The sequence below is a fragment of the Anomaloglossus baeobatrachus genome, chromosome 11, assembly GCF_048569485.1.
Source record: "Anomaloglossus baeobatrachus isolate aAnoBae1 chromosome 11, aAnoBae1.hap1, whole genome shotgun sequence".
NCBI classification, from domain to species: Eukaryota; Metazoa; Chordata; class Amphibia; order Anura; family Aromobatidae; genus Anomaloglossus; species Anomaloglossus baeobatrachus.
In genome coordinates this window covers 189,803,103-189,818,581 of record NC_134363.1, presented here as the reverse complement: position 1 = coordinate 189,818,581, position 15,479 = coordinate 189,803,103, and positions in this window count along the sequence as shown.

Below are 15,479 nucleotides of genomic sequence, written 5' to 3'. Positions count from 1 at the left end.
GAGCTGGGATCTGTTGCCCTCTGCAGGGATAAGCAGAGAGCAGGGTGCTGCAGGGGGAGGACCAGTGTGTGGGGTGGGGGCTACCACAGCAAATGTGGGGTCCCCAGAGATTTCACAGCGGGGTTCTGTTGCTGCAGGAGGGGAACAGGCAGGTGAGATTGGGGCCGGTCCCGGAGCGGAAGTGCTCCCAGGTAAGATCTCGGTGCATGGTTCCCCCACAACCGGGGTGTCAGGAAGCCAGGTAGGTCTGCCTGAACCGGCGACTTGGTCAGGAACGGAGGAGGAGCAGGCACGACCCACGGTCGCAGCGGCTGTGGCCGCTGTCACCCGCAGTGGGAGTGCTGGAAGCCAAGGGGCCTCCCGGAGGTCCGATAGCTCTTCCCCTTCTGACCAAGTGGCAGCCGAGTCAGGTGGAGGCCAGGACACAGGTCCCGGGGTACTGACTGAAGATGTGACAGTCTCGTCGATTCTGGCCACATCTAGTCAGGGGTTTCAGGCAGCGTTAGAAGCTGACGACAGCCTGAAAGCTCTTAAGGAGCAGGCGGCACAGCCTCCCTCGGACTCGGACCCGGAGCGAGTGGTCTGGGACCAAGGACGGCTGTACCGGGCCACGGTCCAGCAGGGTTCACCGGAGGCGTGGCCCAGGGACCGACAGTTGGTGGTACCCTATCCGTTCCGGACGGAGTTGTTGCGGATCGCACATGAGATTCCGATGGCCGGACACCTAGGGATCGCTAAGACCAAGGCCAGGTTAAACCAGCATTTCTACTGGCCAAAAATGGGGGCCGATGTGGCTGCCTACTGCCGTTCGTGTGAAACCTGTCAGAGAGTGGGGAAGGCGGGGCCACACCCCAAAGCCCCACTAGTATCTCTGCCAATCATCGATGAGCCTTTCAGGAGGGTGGCTGTGGATCTGGTCGGCCCGCTGGCCATCCCCAGCAGCTCCGGGAAACGCTTCATACTGACGGTAGTGGACTATGCCACCCGGTACCCAGAAGCAGTGGCCTTGTCGTCCATTCGGGCTGACAAGGTGGCCACCGCATTGCTGGAGATTTTCTCCCGAGTGGGTTTTCCCCAGGAAATGCTCACTGACCGGGGGACCCAATTCATGTCCCAGCTGATGGAGGCCCTCTGTAAGCAGGTCCAGGTGCGACATCTGGTGGCCAGCCCGTACCATCCACAGACTAATGGCCTGTGCGAGCGGTTCAATGGCACCTTAAAGCAGATGCTTAAGATGTTGGTCGACTCCCATGGGCGTGACTGGGAGCGGTATCTCCCACACCTGTTATTTGCTTACCGGGAGGTTCCACAGGCCTCAACAGGATTCTCACCGTTTGAGCTCCTGTACGGGCGACGTGTGCGGGGCCCCCTGGCTCTGGTGAAAGAGGCTTGGGAAGGGGATTTGGCCACCCCTGGAGTGTCGGTTATCGAGTATGTCATGCGCTTCCGGGACAAAATGCAGGCCTTGACGCAACTGGTACATGACAATATGGCTCAAGCCCAGGCCGATCAGAAGCGTTGGTACGACCAGAACGCTTGTGAGAGGACCTACCAAGTGGGTCAAGAGGTGTGGGTACTGGTCCCCGTACCACAGGACAAGCTTCAGGCAGCCTGGGAAGGCCCATACCTCGTGTACCAGCAGCTCAACCCTGTGACGTACCTGGTCACCCTGGACCCTGCCCGTGGAAGGCGGAAGCCCTTCCATGTGAACATGATGAAGGCACATCATGAGCGGGAGGCATGTGCGCTCCCCGTGTGCAACCTGCCCGAGGAGGGAGAAGCGGAAATCCTCTTGGATATGCTAGCCCAGGTTAGGGCAGGCGGATCCATTGAGGATGTGGAGGTTGGCCACCAGCTCTTGGAAGACCAACGGTCCCAGCTGTGGGCCACCCTCCTCCCCTTCCGGGGGTTGTTTACCAACCAGCCCGGAAGGACTGACTTGGCTGTCCATCACGTGGACACTGGGGATCATCCCCCGATCCGGCGTTCAGCATATCGGGTCTCCCTGGAGGTGCAGCAACACATGCGCCAGGAGATTGACGAGATGCTGAAGCTGGGGGTGATCCAGGCATCCAACAGCGCTTGGGCCTCGCCTGTAGTCCTCGTCCCTAAGAAGGACCGAACCACTCGGTTCTGCGTGGACTACAGGGGGCTCAATGCGGTCACGGTCGCCGATGCGTACCCAATGCCACGCATCGATGACCTGCTCGATCAGTTGGCCGGGGCTCAGTACCTGACCATCATGGATCTGAGCCGGGGATATTGGCAGATCCCCCTGACTCGCAAGGCCAGGGAACGCTCTGCCTTTATTACCCCATTTGGACTGTACGAGTCCACGGTGATGCCATTCGGGATGAGGAATGCCCCTGCCACTTTCCAGCGGATGGTCAACACCCTGCTCAAGGGACTTGAAGGGTACGCGGCCGCGTACCTGGATGACATTGCCGTCTTCAGTCCCACCTGGGAGGACCACCTAGAGCATCTAGCACAGGTGCTCAGGCGGATCCACCGGGCAGGTTTGACCATCAAGCCGGGAAAGTGTCAGCTGGCCATGAGCGAGGTCCAGTACCTCGGTCACCGGGTAGGTGGGAGAACACTGAAGCCCGAGCCTGAGAAAGTGGAGGCCATCGCATCCTGGCCCACCCCCAGGACCAAGAAGCAGGTGATGTCCTTCTTGGGGACCGCTGGGTACTATAGGAGGTTTGTTCCATGCTATAGTAGCCTGGCAAAGCCCTTGACGGACCTCACCAAGAAGAAGCTGCCCTCTGCAGTCGATTGGACAATGGACTGCGAGACAGCCTTCCGGGCCCTAAAGGACGCCCTGTCCAGCCCGCCCGTGCTACAGGCAGCCGACTTCACGCGGCCGTTTGTAGTACAGACCGACGCCAGTGACTTCGACCTCGGTGCGGTGCTCAGCCAGGTGGACTCTGCGAGCCAAGAGCACCCAGTCTTGTACCTGAGCAGGAAGCTGTTACCAAGGGAAGTTGCCTATTCCACGATGGAGAAGGAGTGCCTGGCCATAGTGTGGGCCCTGCAGCGTCTGCAACCCTATCTATACGGGCGCCACTTCATCGTGGAGACGGACCACAATCCCCTCAGCTGGTTGCACACCGTCTCTGGGACGAATGGGCGATTGTTGCGATGGAGCCTTGCGCTCCAGCAATACAACTTCACCATTCGCCACAAAAGGGGCCGTGACCACGGTAACGCAGACGGGCTGTCCCGACAAGGAGAGGTCGCGGACGGGCGCACGGGGGAACACCGGAGTGTGCTGCCCCCTAGCGCCCTCAAAAGGGGGGAGGTGTGAGGCAAATCCCGGGATATGAAGATGGATTATGACTCCAGTCATAATCCCTCATCACTCCCTGGCAGTGCCCCCTCCCTTCTTGTTCTCAGTGTTCCACTTACACCTCCATGGCCATGTCCTGTGATATGGAAATGAGGTGGTGTGGGAACAATGGACACAGGATGACTCCCTGCCGTCACCCTGTAGTGGGGGCTGCTAGCTAGTTAGCAAGGCTATGGAAATAGCCAGACAGAACGACTCCAGTAAAAAATGGTTCATATCTCGCAAGCCATATTTCCGATAAATATGGCAACCATAAAAATGGTGTCTCCGCATGTGGACGATGCCGGCACACCCTTTTTATGGGAGCAGGACATTGGGAAATGCCCCAGGCGTGATATCAGCCAATGGGGAACTGGCAGACAGGTCATGAGTCCCCTCGTTCTGTAGCTAAATTCATAACTGTCACAATGAGAGCATTGGCGTCCGCCTACGACGCTCCCAGGCAAAGTTATGGCCAATATCCCCTTTGCTGGATAATTCTGATCCATGCAGGGGGAGTGGCAGTGCTTCCCTGTGAGGTCACTAAGGTAGGAGGGGACCTGGATCTGCCCAGGTTGATAACCCTACTTCGGCCATTTTCCAGCGTTCTTTCCGCTGGGGGCACGTGTAGGAAACATCTGTGGGAAGGATCCTAGAAACCTGGGTACAGCGCCCCCCTGTGGCCAGACGCACAAGGTAACTGATTGAACTGTGTATGCCTGTTTGTAACCCATGCTTTGATTGTAACTGTACTCTGACATATGTATATTCTGTAGATTCCCTATTGTATATATTGTAGTTCTAGTGTGCTTTAGGCTGATTAAATTATATAATTAATCTTGGGCTGTTCTGTTATCTCGATCTTGAATCCCACGTCTGTGTGTTCGGCTAATAGTTACCATGAAGCGGTTGGTGGCAGCGAATTGTGCCAAGGATTATTGTGGGGAGGCCAGTGAGATTCGGGGAGATTTTATATATTCCGCCCGCGGAGGTTGGGGGAATATATACCTTACTCTCACCGGGGACCCTTCAATAATCGGCATAAGTAGTATAGCGGCCTCCTTGCTTATGGTCGGGCAATTCCATAATTGGCCTGACTATAAGAGGGGCGCTAGAGAGCGCGTCACGTGCTCTGTCTGTCGGTCGGGAGGTATAAAGGAGGGGTGACCCACACTTGTTACCCCCCGATTGTGACGTACTGGTAGCCAGCGCGGGGGATTTCTGAGTGACCCCCCCGGTGGTTTGTGACAACCTCTAATCAATGAAGTAGTTAAAAGGTCTGGGGTTGATTACAGGTGTGTGGTTTTGCATTTGGAAGCTGTTGCTGTGACCAGACAACATGCGGTCTAAGGAACTCTCAATTGAGGTGAAGCAGAACATCCTGAGGCTGAAAAAAAAGAAAAAATCCATCAGAGAGATAGCAGACATGCTTGGAGTAGCAAAATCAACAGTCGGGTACATTCTGAGAAAAAAGGAATTGACTGGTGAGCTTGGGAACTCAAAAAGGCCTGGGCGTCCACGGATGACAACAGTGGTGGATGATCGCCGCATACTTTCTTTGGTGAAGAAGAACCCGTTCACAACATCAACTGAAGTCCAGAACACTCTCAGTGAAGTAGGTGTATCTGTCTCTAAGTCACCAGTAAAGAGAAGACTCCATGAAAGTAAATACAAAGGGTTCACATCTAGATGCAAACCATTCATCAATTCCAAAAATAGACAGGCCAGAGTTACATTTGCTGAAAAACACCTCATGAAGCCAGCTCAGTTCTGGAAAAGTATTCTATGGACAGATGAGACCAAGATCAACCTGTACCAGAATGATGGGAAGAAAAAAGTTTGGAGAAGAAAGGGAACGGCACATGATCCAAGGCACACCACATCCTCTGTAAAACATGGTGGAGGCAACGTGATGGCATGGGCATGCATGGCTTTCAATGGCACTGGGTCACTTGTGTTTATTGATGACATAACAGCAGACAAGAGTAGCCGGATGAATTCTGAAGTGTACCGGGATATACTTTCAGCCCAGATTCAGCCAAATGCCGCAAAGTTGATCGGACGGCGCTTCATAGTACAGATGGACAATGACCCCAAGCATACAGCCAAAGCTAACCAGGAGTTCATGAGTGCAAAAAAGTGGAACATTCTGCAATGGCCAAGTCAATCACCAGATCTTAACCCAATTGAGCATGCATTTCACTTGCTCAAATCCAGACTTAAGACAGAAAGACCCACAAACAAGCAAGACCTGAAGGCTGCGGCTGTAAAGGCCTGGCAAAGCATTAAGAAGGAGGAAACCCAGCGTTTGGTGATGTCCATGGGTTCCAGACTTAAAGCAGTGATTGCCTCCAAAGGATTTGCAACAAAATATTGAAAATAAAATATTTTTTTTTGGGTTTGGTTTATTTGTCAAATTACTTTTGACCTCCTAAAATGTGGAGTGTTTGTAAAGAAATGTGACAATTCCTACAATTTCTATCAGATATTTTTGTTCAAACCTTCAAATTAAACGTTACAATCTGCACTTGAATTCTGTTGTAGAGGTTTCATTTCAAATCCAATGTGGTGGCATGCAGAGCCCAACTCGCCAAAATTGTGTCACTGGCCAAAGATTTCTGGACCTAACTGTACATCTATGGGGACCCGAACATTGTGCTGTAAATGGTGGTAGACCGGATAGGGGGATGAGAGCAGGAGCATTATACTTACCAAGTCTCTCCCCGGCTGGAACTCAACTTCTGGAGCTGCTCATTAACCCTCATACATATTCACTTCTTCTTCCCCCGCCTACCAGCAGTCCCAGAGTCTGTGATTGGTTCCAGTCAGACCACACCCCCACCTTGTGGGACAGTGTCTGTGATTGGTTGGAATCACACACACTGTCTGCGTCCCTATAGTGTAAAAATAAATAAATTGGTGTAAGCTCCCCCCATATTGTGATACCCAGCACAGATAAAGTATACGGCTACGTAAAGTATACGCTCATCTTGGCTGTGTATCAGAATAGGAGGTAAGCAGTGAATATGTATGAGGGTTGATGAGAGGAAGTGGAATCAGTGAATATGTATGAGGGTTGATGAGAGGACCCGGAATCAGTGAATATGTATGAGGGTTGATGAGAGAACCCGGAAGCAGTGTTACAGCCGTGTGGGAGACTGGTAAGTATAACTCTCCTGCTTTAATCATTATTTTCTTTCTTTTTCATTTTTTTTTTATTGTCTAGGCTGCCGAATCCAAACAGTTACACAGACTTCCCTGAGAGCATCGTGTTTGGGGTCGGTGCATGGACACTAGGTATCCGGTACAGACCCTGAACTTTACAGTGCGGGTTCGGCCATCACTAGTAGCTACAGTCAGGGCCAGAAATATTTGGACAGTGACACAAGTTTTGTTATTTTAGCTGTTTACAAAAACATGTTCAGAAATACAATTCTATATATAATATGGGCTGAAAGTGCACACTCCCAGCTGCAATATGAGAGTTTTCACATCCAAATCGGAGAAAGGGTTTAGGAATCATAGCTCTGTAATGCATAGCCTCCTCTTTTTCAAGGGACCAAAAGTAATTGGACAAGGGACTCTAAGGGCTGCAATTAACTCTGAAGGCGTCTCCCTCGTTAACCTGTAATCAATTAAGTAGTTAAAAGGTCTGGGGTTGATTACAGGTGTGTGGTTTTGCATTTGGAAGCTGTTGCTGTGACCAGACAACATGCGGTCTAAGGAACTCTCAATTGAGGTGAAGCAGAACATCCTGAGGCTGAAAAAAAAGAAAAAATCCATTAGAGACATGCTTGGAGTAGCAAAATCAACAGTCGGGTACATTCTGAGAAAAAAGGAATTGACTGGTGAGCTTGGGAACTCAAAAAGGCCTGGGCGTCCACGGATGACAACAGTGGTGGATGATCGCCGCATACTTTCTTTGGTGAAGAAGAACCCGTTCACAACATCAACTGAAGTCCAGAACACTCTCAGTGAAGTAGGTGTATCTGTCTCTAAGTCACCAGTAAAGAGAAGACTCCATGAAAGTAAATACAAAGGGTTCACATCTAGATGCAAACCATTCATCAATTCCAAAAATAGACAGGCCAGAGTTAGATTTGCTGAAAAACACCTCATGAAGCCAGCTCAGTTCTGGAAAAGTATTCTATGGACAGATGAGACCAAGATCAACCTGTACCAGAATGATGGGAAGAAAAAAGTTTGGAGAAGAAAGGGAACGGCACATGATCCAAGGCACACCACATCCTCTGTAAAACATGGTGGAGGCAACGTGATGGCATGGGCATGCATGGCTTTCAATGGCACTGGGTCACTTGTGTTTATTGATGACATAACAGCAGACAAGAGTAGCCGGATGAATTCTGAAGTGTACCGGGATATACTTTCAGCCCAGATTCAGCCAAATGCCGCAAAGTTGATCGGACGGCGCTTCATAGTACAGATGGACAATGACCCCAAGCATACAGCCAAAGCTACCCAGGAGTTCATGAGTGCAAAAAAGTGGAACATTCTGCAATGGCCAAGTCAATCACCAGATCTTAACCCAATTGAGCATGCATTTCACTTGCTCAAATCCAGACTTAAGACGGAAAGACCCACAAACAAGCAAGACCTGAAGGCTGCGGCTGTAAAGGCCTGGCAAAGCATTAAGAAGGAGGAAACCCAGCGTTTGGTGATGTCCATGGGTTCCAGACTTAAGGCAGTGATTGCCTCCAAAGGATTCGCAACAAAATATTGAAAATAAAAATATTTTGTTTGGGTTTGGTTTATTTGTCCAATTACTTTTGACCTCCTAAAATGTGGAGTGTTTGTAAAGAAATGTGACAATTCCTACAATTTCTATCAGATATTTTTGTTCAAACCTTCAAATTAAACGTTACAATCTGCACTTGAATTCTGTTGTAGAGGTTTCATTTCAAATCCAATGTGGTGGCATGCAGAGCCCAACTCGCCAAAATTGTGTCACTGGCCAAAGATTTATGGACCTAACTGTACATGTGATTTTTTTTTTTGTCCTGATGAAGGAGATTGAGTCCCAGAAATGCGTTGACAGTTAATCCTTGGATTTTCCCTTTATTCCTCCCTCTCAGATCGTCTCCTCCAGAGGTTGCTGCAGCCGCCATTTACATGCATTAATAGTAGCTGTGACATGCGCTTTGCAGCCTACACTAAAGGCCCTGTCACACACAGAGATAAATCTGCAGCAGATCTGTGGATGCAGTGAAATTGTGGACAATCAGTGCCAGGTTTGTGGCTGTGTACAAATGGAACAATATTTCCATGATTTCACTGCAACCACAGATCTGCCAAAGATTTATCTTTGTGTGTGACAGGGCCTTAACCCTCCTTGTTTTTCCGGGTAAAACTCTATTTATGCTCCTTGTCTTTCCTGTTGTTTATTCACCACCATTGCACACACAGTGATGCCCCGCATCAAGCTCCGGTCGCTCCAGCCCGGCACAAATGGGCTCTGGGCATCAGAACTGGCGTCAAAGTGGGCACATCACCGATTAAGTAACAGGTGGTTTTAAGGGTTTAAATGACCTTGGGCTTCTGATCTCACCTCAGCAATTCACTGACACCTCCCGCTGTCTTTTCTGTACTTTTAATTCTTGTCAGACGGCAGGCAGGAGTCATAGCCATCTCTGGCCACGTGCACATGTTATTAGGGGAGTTTTTACCTCAGTGTTTGGTGAGACACCGCAGCAGACAGCACAGCAGCAACAGACACCGCAGAAGACAGCTCAGCAGCAACAGACACCGCAGCAGCAACAGACACCACAGCAGACAGCGCGGCAGCAACAGACACCGCAGCAGACAGCACAGCAGCAACAGACACCGCAGAAGACAGCTCAGCAGCAACAGACACCGCAGAAGACAGCTCAGCAGCAACAGACACCGCAGCAGACAGCGCAGCAGCAACAGACACCGCAGCAGACAGCGCAGCAGCAACAGACACCGCAGCAGCAACAGACACCACAGCAGACAGCGCGGCAGCAACAGACACCGCAGCAGACAGCTCAGCAGCAACAAACACCGCAGAAGACAGCTCAGCAGCAACAGACACTGCAGCAGACAGCTCAGCAGCAACAGACACTGCAGCAGACAGCGCATCAGCAACAGACACCGCAGCAGACAGCGCAGCAGCAACAGACACCACAGCAGACAGCACAGCAGCAACAGACACCGCAGCAGACAGCGCAGCAGCAACAGACACTGCAGAAGACAGCTCAGCAGCAACAGACACCGCAGCAGACAGCACAGCAGCAACAGACACTGCAGCAGACAGCACAGCAGCAACAGACACCGCAGCAGACAGCGCAGCAGCAACAGACACCGCAGCAGACAGCACAGCAGCAACAGACACCGCAGAAGACAGCGCAGCAGCAACAGACACCACAGCAGACAGCGCAGCAGCAACAGACACCGCAGAAGACAGCTCAGCAGCAACAGACACTGCAGCAGACAGCTCAGCAGCAACAGACGCCGCAGCAGACAGCACAGCAGCAACAGACACCGCAGCAGACAGCGCAGCAGCAACAGACACCGCAGCAGACAGCACAGCAGCAACAGACACCGCAGCAGACAGCGCAGCAGCAACAGACACCACAGCAGACAGCGCGGCAGCAACAGACACCGCAGCAGACAGCGCAGCAGCAACAGACACCGCAGCAGACAGCGCAGCAGCAACAGACACCGCAGAAGACAGCTCAGCAGCAACAGACACTGCAGCAGACAGCTCAGCAGCAACAGACACCGCAGCAGACAGCGCAGCAGCAACAGACACCGCAGAAGACAGCGCAGCAGCAACAGACACTGCAGCAGACAGCTCAGCAGCAACAGACACCGCAGAAGACAGCGCAGCAGCAACAGACAGCGCAGCAGCAACAGACACCACAGCAGACAGCGCGGCATTAACAGACACCACAACAGACAGCACAGCAGCATCAGACAGCACAGCAGCAACAGAGTCTGTAGCATACAGTGCAGCAAGAGAGCGCAGCAGCAGACAGATCGCTGGAAAATACAATATAAATAATTCTTATAAATTCCTGTGAGCGCTGCTGACACCAGCAGTCAGGGTACGGTCGGGTCCCCGTGTCCTCCAGCACAGCAGCATCTGGATATGGGTTTCAGTGACTAACATTACACAGGTCATGTAGGGAATTGAGGAATACATATAAATGCTGCTGTGTAGATGGGCAATGGAGGAACTGATTTGAGGGTTGACCACATCCTCGTTGGTGCAGGAGCATGTGACCTGACACGCCCATCAGCCTCCACCAATGGTAAAACCTCACAGGGGAATGCTGCTTTTTTATTGGTGGAGGCTGATGGGCGTGTCAGGTCACATGCTCCTGCACCAACGAGGATGTGCCACCCCTTTATGGACAGCAGTGCTGGGCAGTGTGTGAGGAGACCGCACCAGCGAGGAAGCGTTCACCCCCTTTAATATTTAGCAGATGCCCTTACACCTCAGCCGATCACATGCCCCTTACACCACGGCCTATCGCACGCCCTTACACCTCAGCCGATCACATGCCCCTTACACCACGGCTTATTGCACACCCTTACACCTCGGCCTATCGCACGCCCTTACACCTCAGCCTATCACATGCCCCTTACACCACGGCCTATCGCACACCCTTACACCTCAGCCTATCACATGCCCCTTACACCACGGCCTATCGCACGCCCTTACACCTCGACCTATCACATGCCGCTTCCACCTCGCCTATCGCACGCCCTTACACCTCGGCCTATCGCACGCCCTTACACCTCGGCCTATCACATGCCCCTTACACCACGGCCTATCGCACGCCCTTACACCTCGACCTATCACATGCCCCTTACACCTCGGCCTATCGCACACCCTTACACCTCGGCCTATCACATGCCCCTTCCACCTCGCCTATCGCACGCCCTTACAGCTTTTTTGTCTAATTAACCCCCCTTGTTTTATTATTTCTAGTTGACTGTGAATATTTTCTCATGAATGGTGATATATCTATTGATGGAAGAAATTAAATTGAAAAGACTGAGGATCTGACATCTAATACTTTGTGTATGAGTTGATACAATGGATACGGCCGAATGACAGTGTTCGGTGGATATATGGAAAATGCTAAACAGCAACCACTACGGCCGCTCGAGCAATGGGGGACTATACTTATCCTCCTGTTTCATGAGATTTAGATATATGTATAAGTATGTTAGTCTATATACTATATTATATGTCTTGTCATAATATCTTCATTCGTCCTCTTTTGTTGATATCTAAATTGAAGATGGGCACATATATATATACCCCATAGTTACCTCTGTTTCATGAGATGATATTATTCAGATCACTAGTTTATATATATAACACAATTTTTTGCACATATATTTCATCTGATACCTGCACGCACGGCTGTCACTGGCGGCCGGCCCTGACCAGTCTGCTGTGTCTATACTGGTTTTTCACTCCCGGGTTATAATATCCTGGGGCTGATGACCGGTGACGCGGTAGCTGGATGAGCGTCGGCAAGGCGTCATGACAACGCGCGCGTCATCTAAGGGGTTGATGGTGATTGGAGACAGGCAATATTTAAAGCCTGTGCTCCCGGGTGATTAGACACGCCCCCTGACGAAGGTTGAGAAGCCGAAACACGTGTCGGGAGTCCTACTACACAGCGGTAATTACAATCTATGTGTCTTGGTGACCACTATGGCTTGGTATTTGAGCATGCTGTAATAGCGGTAGTGTATCTAACCTTTGCTTCAATGTGGCGATGGCGACCTGAGGCATTATTATCTGGATATCTAGCACATGATGCATAGGTCTCTTTTGGCTACATATTGATCATTAGTAAAATCTGTGGTATAGCGACCCCTGCTGTATATTTGTAAAAACTACCTATATGTGAGCTTACCTATATACCTATATATCTAGCTTATGACGCAGAGGTTCCTTTTGGCTATATATTGGCCATTGGGTTAATTTTGGAATATAGTGACCCCTGCTGTCTACTTGTAAAAATGATTTCTATATAATTGGATCTAATTTTCTCTTAGGATCCTGGTATATATGTAGACACATATTCTGGATATTTTTGAATAACAACCCCTCTACCACATTAGCATAGATACTATGTGCATGAATAGAGGCTATAATTTATAATAGGATATGCTATTGGTGGTCACAACCACACAACTCCGCTGTATATATTGAATTTTATATGACATATATGATGCATAATTTGTGTCCACTGGAATACTTGTGAGAACACTTGCTAATAATAAAAAATCACTTTTTGTATAAATTTGATCTTTATCTTTATTGGGCTCTGATCGTCTGTTCTCTTTTTTGTCTCATTATATTTATACGATTTATGCCCTGATTTGATATAGTCCTGGTTTCCAATTGAAATTATTATATATGAAATATCATAATTTATGAAAATGTAATAATGTATTCTATACTGCTGGTTTGTGTTCTTAATAGAGTCTGTAGCATACAGTGCAGCAAGAGAGCGCAGCAGCAGACAGATCGCTGGAAAATACATTATAAATAATTCTTATATATTCCTGTGAGCGCTGCTGACACCAGCAGTCAGGGTACGGTCGGGTCCCCGTGTCCTCCAGCACAGCAGCATCTGGATATGGGTTTCAGTGACTAACATTACACAGGTCATGTAGGGAATTGAGGAATACATATAAATGCTGCTGTGTAGATGGGCAATGGGGGAACTGACAGGGTATGTTTTGAGGGTTGACCGCTTCCTCGTTGGTGCAGGAGCATGTGACCTGACACGCCCATCAGCCTCCACCAATGGTAAAACCTCACAGGGGAATGCTGCTTTTTTATTGGTGGAGGCTGATGGGCATATCTGGTCACATGCTCCTGTAGCTGCCACCCCTTTATGGACAGCATTGCTGGGCAGTGTGTGAGGAGACCGCACCAGCGAGGAAGCGTTCACCCCCTTTAATATTTAGCAGATGCCCTTACACCTCGGCCGATCACATACCTCGGCCTATCACATGCCCCTTACACCTCGGCCTATTGCACACCCTTACACCTCGGCCTATCACATGCCCCTTACACCACGGCCTATCGCACACCCTTACACCTCGGCCTATCGCACACCCTTACACCTCGGCCTATCGCACGTCCTTACACCTCAGCCTATCGTACGCCCTTACACCTCGGCCTATCACATGCCCCTTACATACATATTCACTACTTCCGGGTCCTCTCATCAACCCTCATAAATAATCACTGCTTCCGGGTCCTCTCATCAACCCTCATAAATAGTCACTGCTTCCGGGTCCTCTCATCAACCCTCATACATATTCACTGCTTACCTCCTATTCTGATACACAGCCAAGATGAGCGCACGGCTGGGGGCTGCAGTCTGTAGCCGTATACTTTATCTGTGCTGGGTATCACAATATGGGGGGAGCTTACACCAATTTATTTATTTTTACACTATAGGGACGCAGACAGTGTGTGTGATTCCAACCAATATATGGTGAGTTTTTACCTCAGTGTTTGGTGAGTTTTTACCTCAGTACTTGGCAGACGGCAGGCAGGAGTCATAGCCATCTCTGGCCACGTGCACATGTTATTAGGGGAGTTTTACCTCAGTATTCGGTGAGTTTTTACCTCAGTGTTTGGTGAGATTTTACCTCAGTGTTTGGTGAGATTTTACCTCAGTGTTTGGTGAGATTTTACCTCAGTGTTTGGTGAGATTTTACCTCAGTGTTTGGTGAGTTTTTACCTCAGTATTTGGTGAGATTTTACCTCAGTGTTTGGTGAGATTTTACCTCAGTGTTTGGTGAGTTTTTACCTCAGTGTTTGGTGAGATTTTACCTCAGCATATGGTGAGTTTTTACCTCAGTGTTTGGTGAGTTTTTACCTCAGCATATGGTGAGTTTTTACCTCAGTGTTTGGTGAGATTTTACCTCAGTATTTGGTGAGATTTTACCTTAGTGTTTGGTGAGATTTTACCTCAGTGTTTGGTGAGATTTTACCTCAGTATTTGGTGAGATTTTACCTTAGTGTTTGGTGAGATTTTACCTCAGTGTTTGGTGAGTTTTTACCTCAGTGTTTGGTGAGATTTTACCTCAGTATTTGGTGAGATTTTACCTCAGTGTTTGGTGAGATTTTACCTCAGTGTTTGGTGAGTTTTTACCTCAGTGTTTGGTGAGATTTTACCTCAGCATATGGTGAGTTTTTACCTCAGTGTTTGGTGAGTTTTTACCTCAGCATATGGTGAGTTTTTACCTCAGTGTTTGGTGAGATTTTACCTCAGTATTTGGTGAGATTTTACCTCAGTGTTTGGTGAGTTTTTACCTCAGTGTTTGGTGAGATTTTACCTCAGCATATGGTGAGTTTTTACCTCAGTGTTTGGTGAGTTTTTACCTCAGCATATGGTGAGTTTTTACCTCAGTGTTTGGTGAGATTTTACCTCAGTGTTTGGTGAGATTTTACCTCAGTGTTTGGTGAGATTTTACCTCAGTGTTTGGTGAGTTTTTACATCAGTGTTTGGTGAGATTTTACCTCAGTGTTTGGTGAGATTTTACCTCAGTATTTGGTGAGTTTTTACCTCAGTGTTTGGTGATTTTTTTTACCTCAGTGTTTGGTGAGATTTTACCTCAGTATTTGGTGAGTTTTTACCTCAGTGTTTGGTGAGTTTTTTACCTCAGTGTTTGGTGAGTTTTTACCTCAGCATATGGTGAGTTTTTACCTCAGCATATGGTGAGTTTTTACCTCAGTGTTTGGTGAGTTTTTACCTCAGTGTTTGGTGAGTTTTTACCTCAGTGTTTGGTGACTTTTTACCTCAGTATTTGGTGACTTTTTACTTCAGGATTTGTAGTGAAAACCAGCAGTGGAACAATTAGAGGAGACGTATAATAGACACACGGTCGGCTCTGCTGAATTTATGACCCACTCCTAGATTTGGCTACAAATACTGAGGTAAGAGCTCCCCGAATATTCACTGTGTCCATCTGCCTCATTAGAGTGAAGGGTTCTGCTGGCTCTTGTCTGAATCACATTTTTGTGGGATTTACATGGAAACCCTGACATAAGTGCAGAACACAAGAATGTTATCTCAGCCTAAGGCTTTGTGCCCACGGGACTCTGTATCTGCAATTTTTTCTG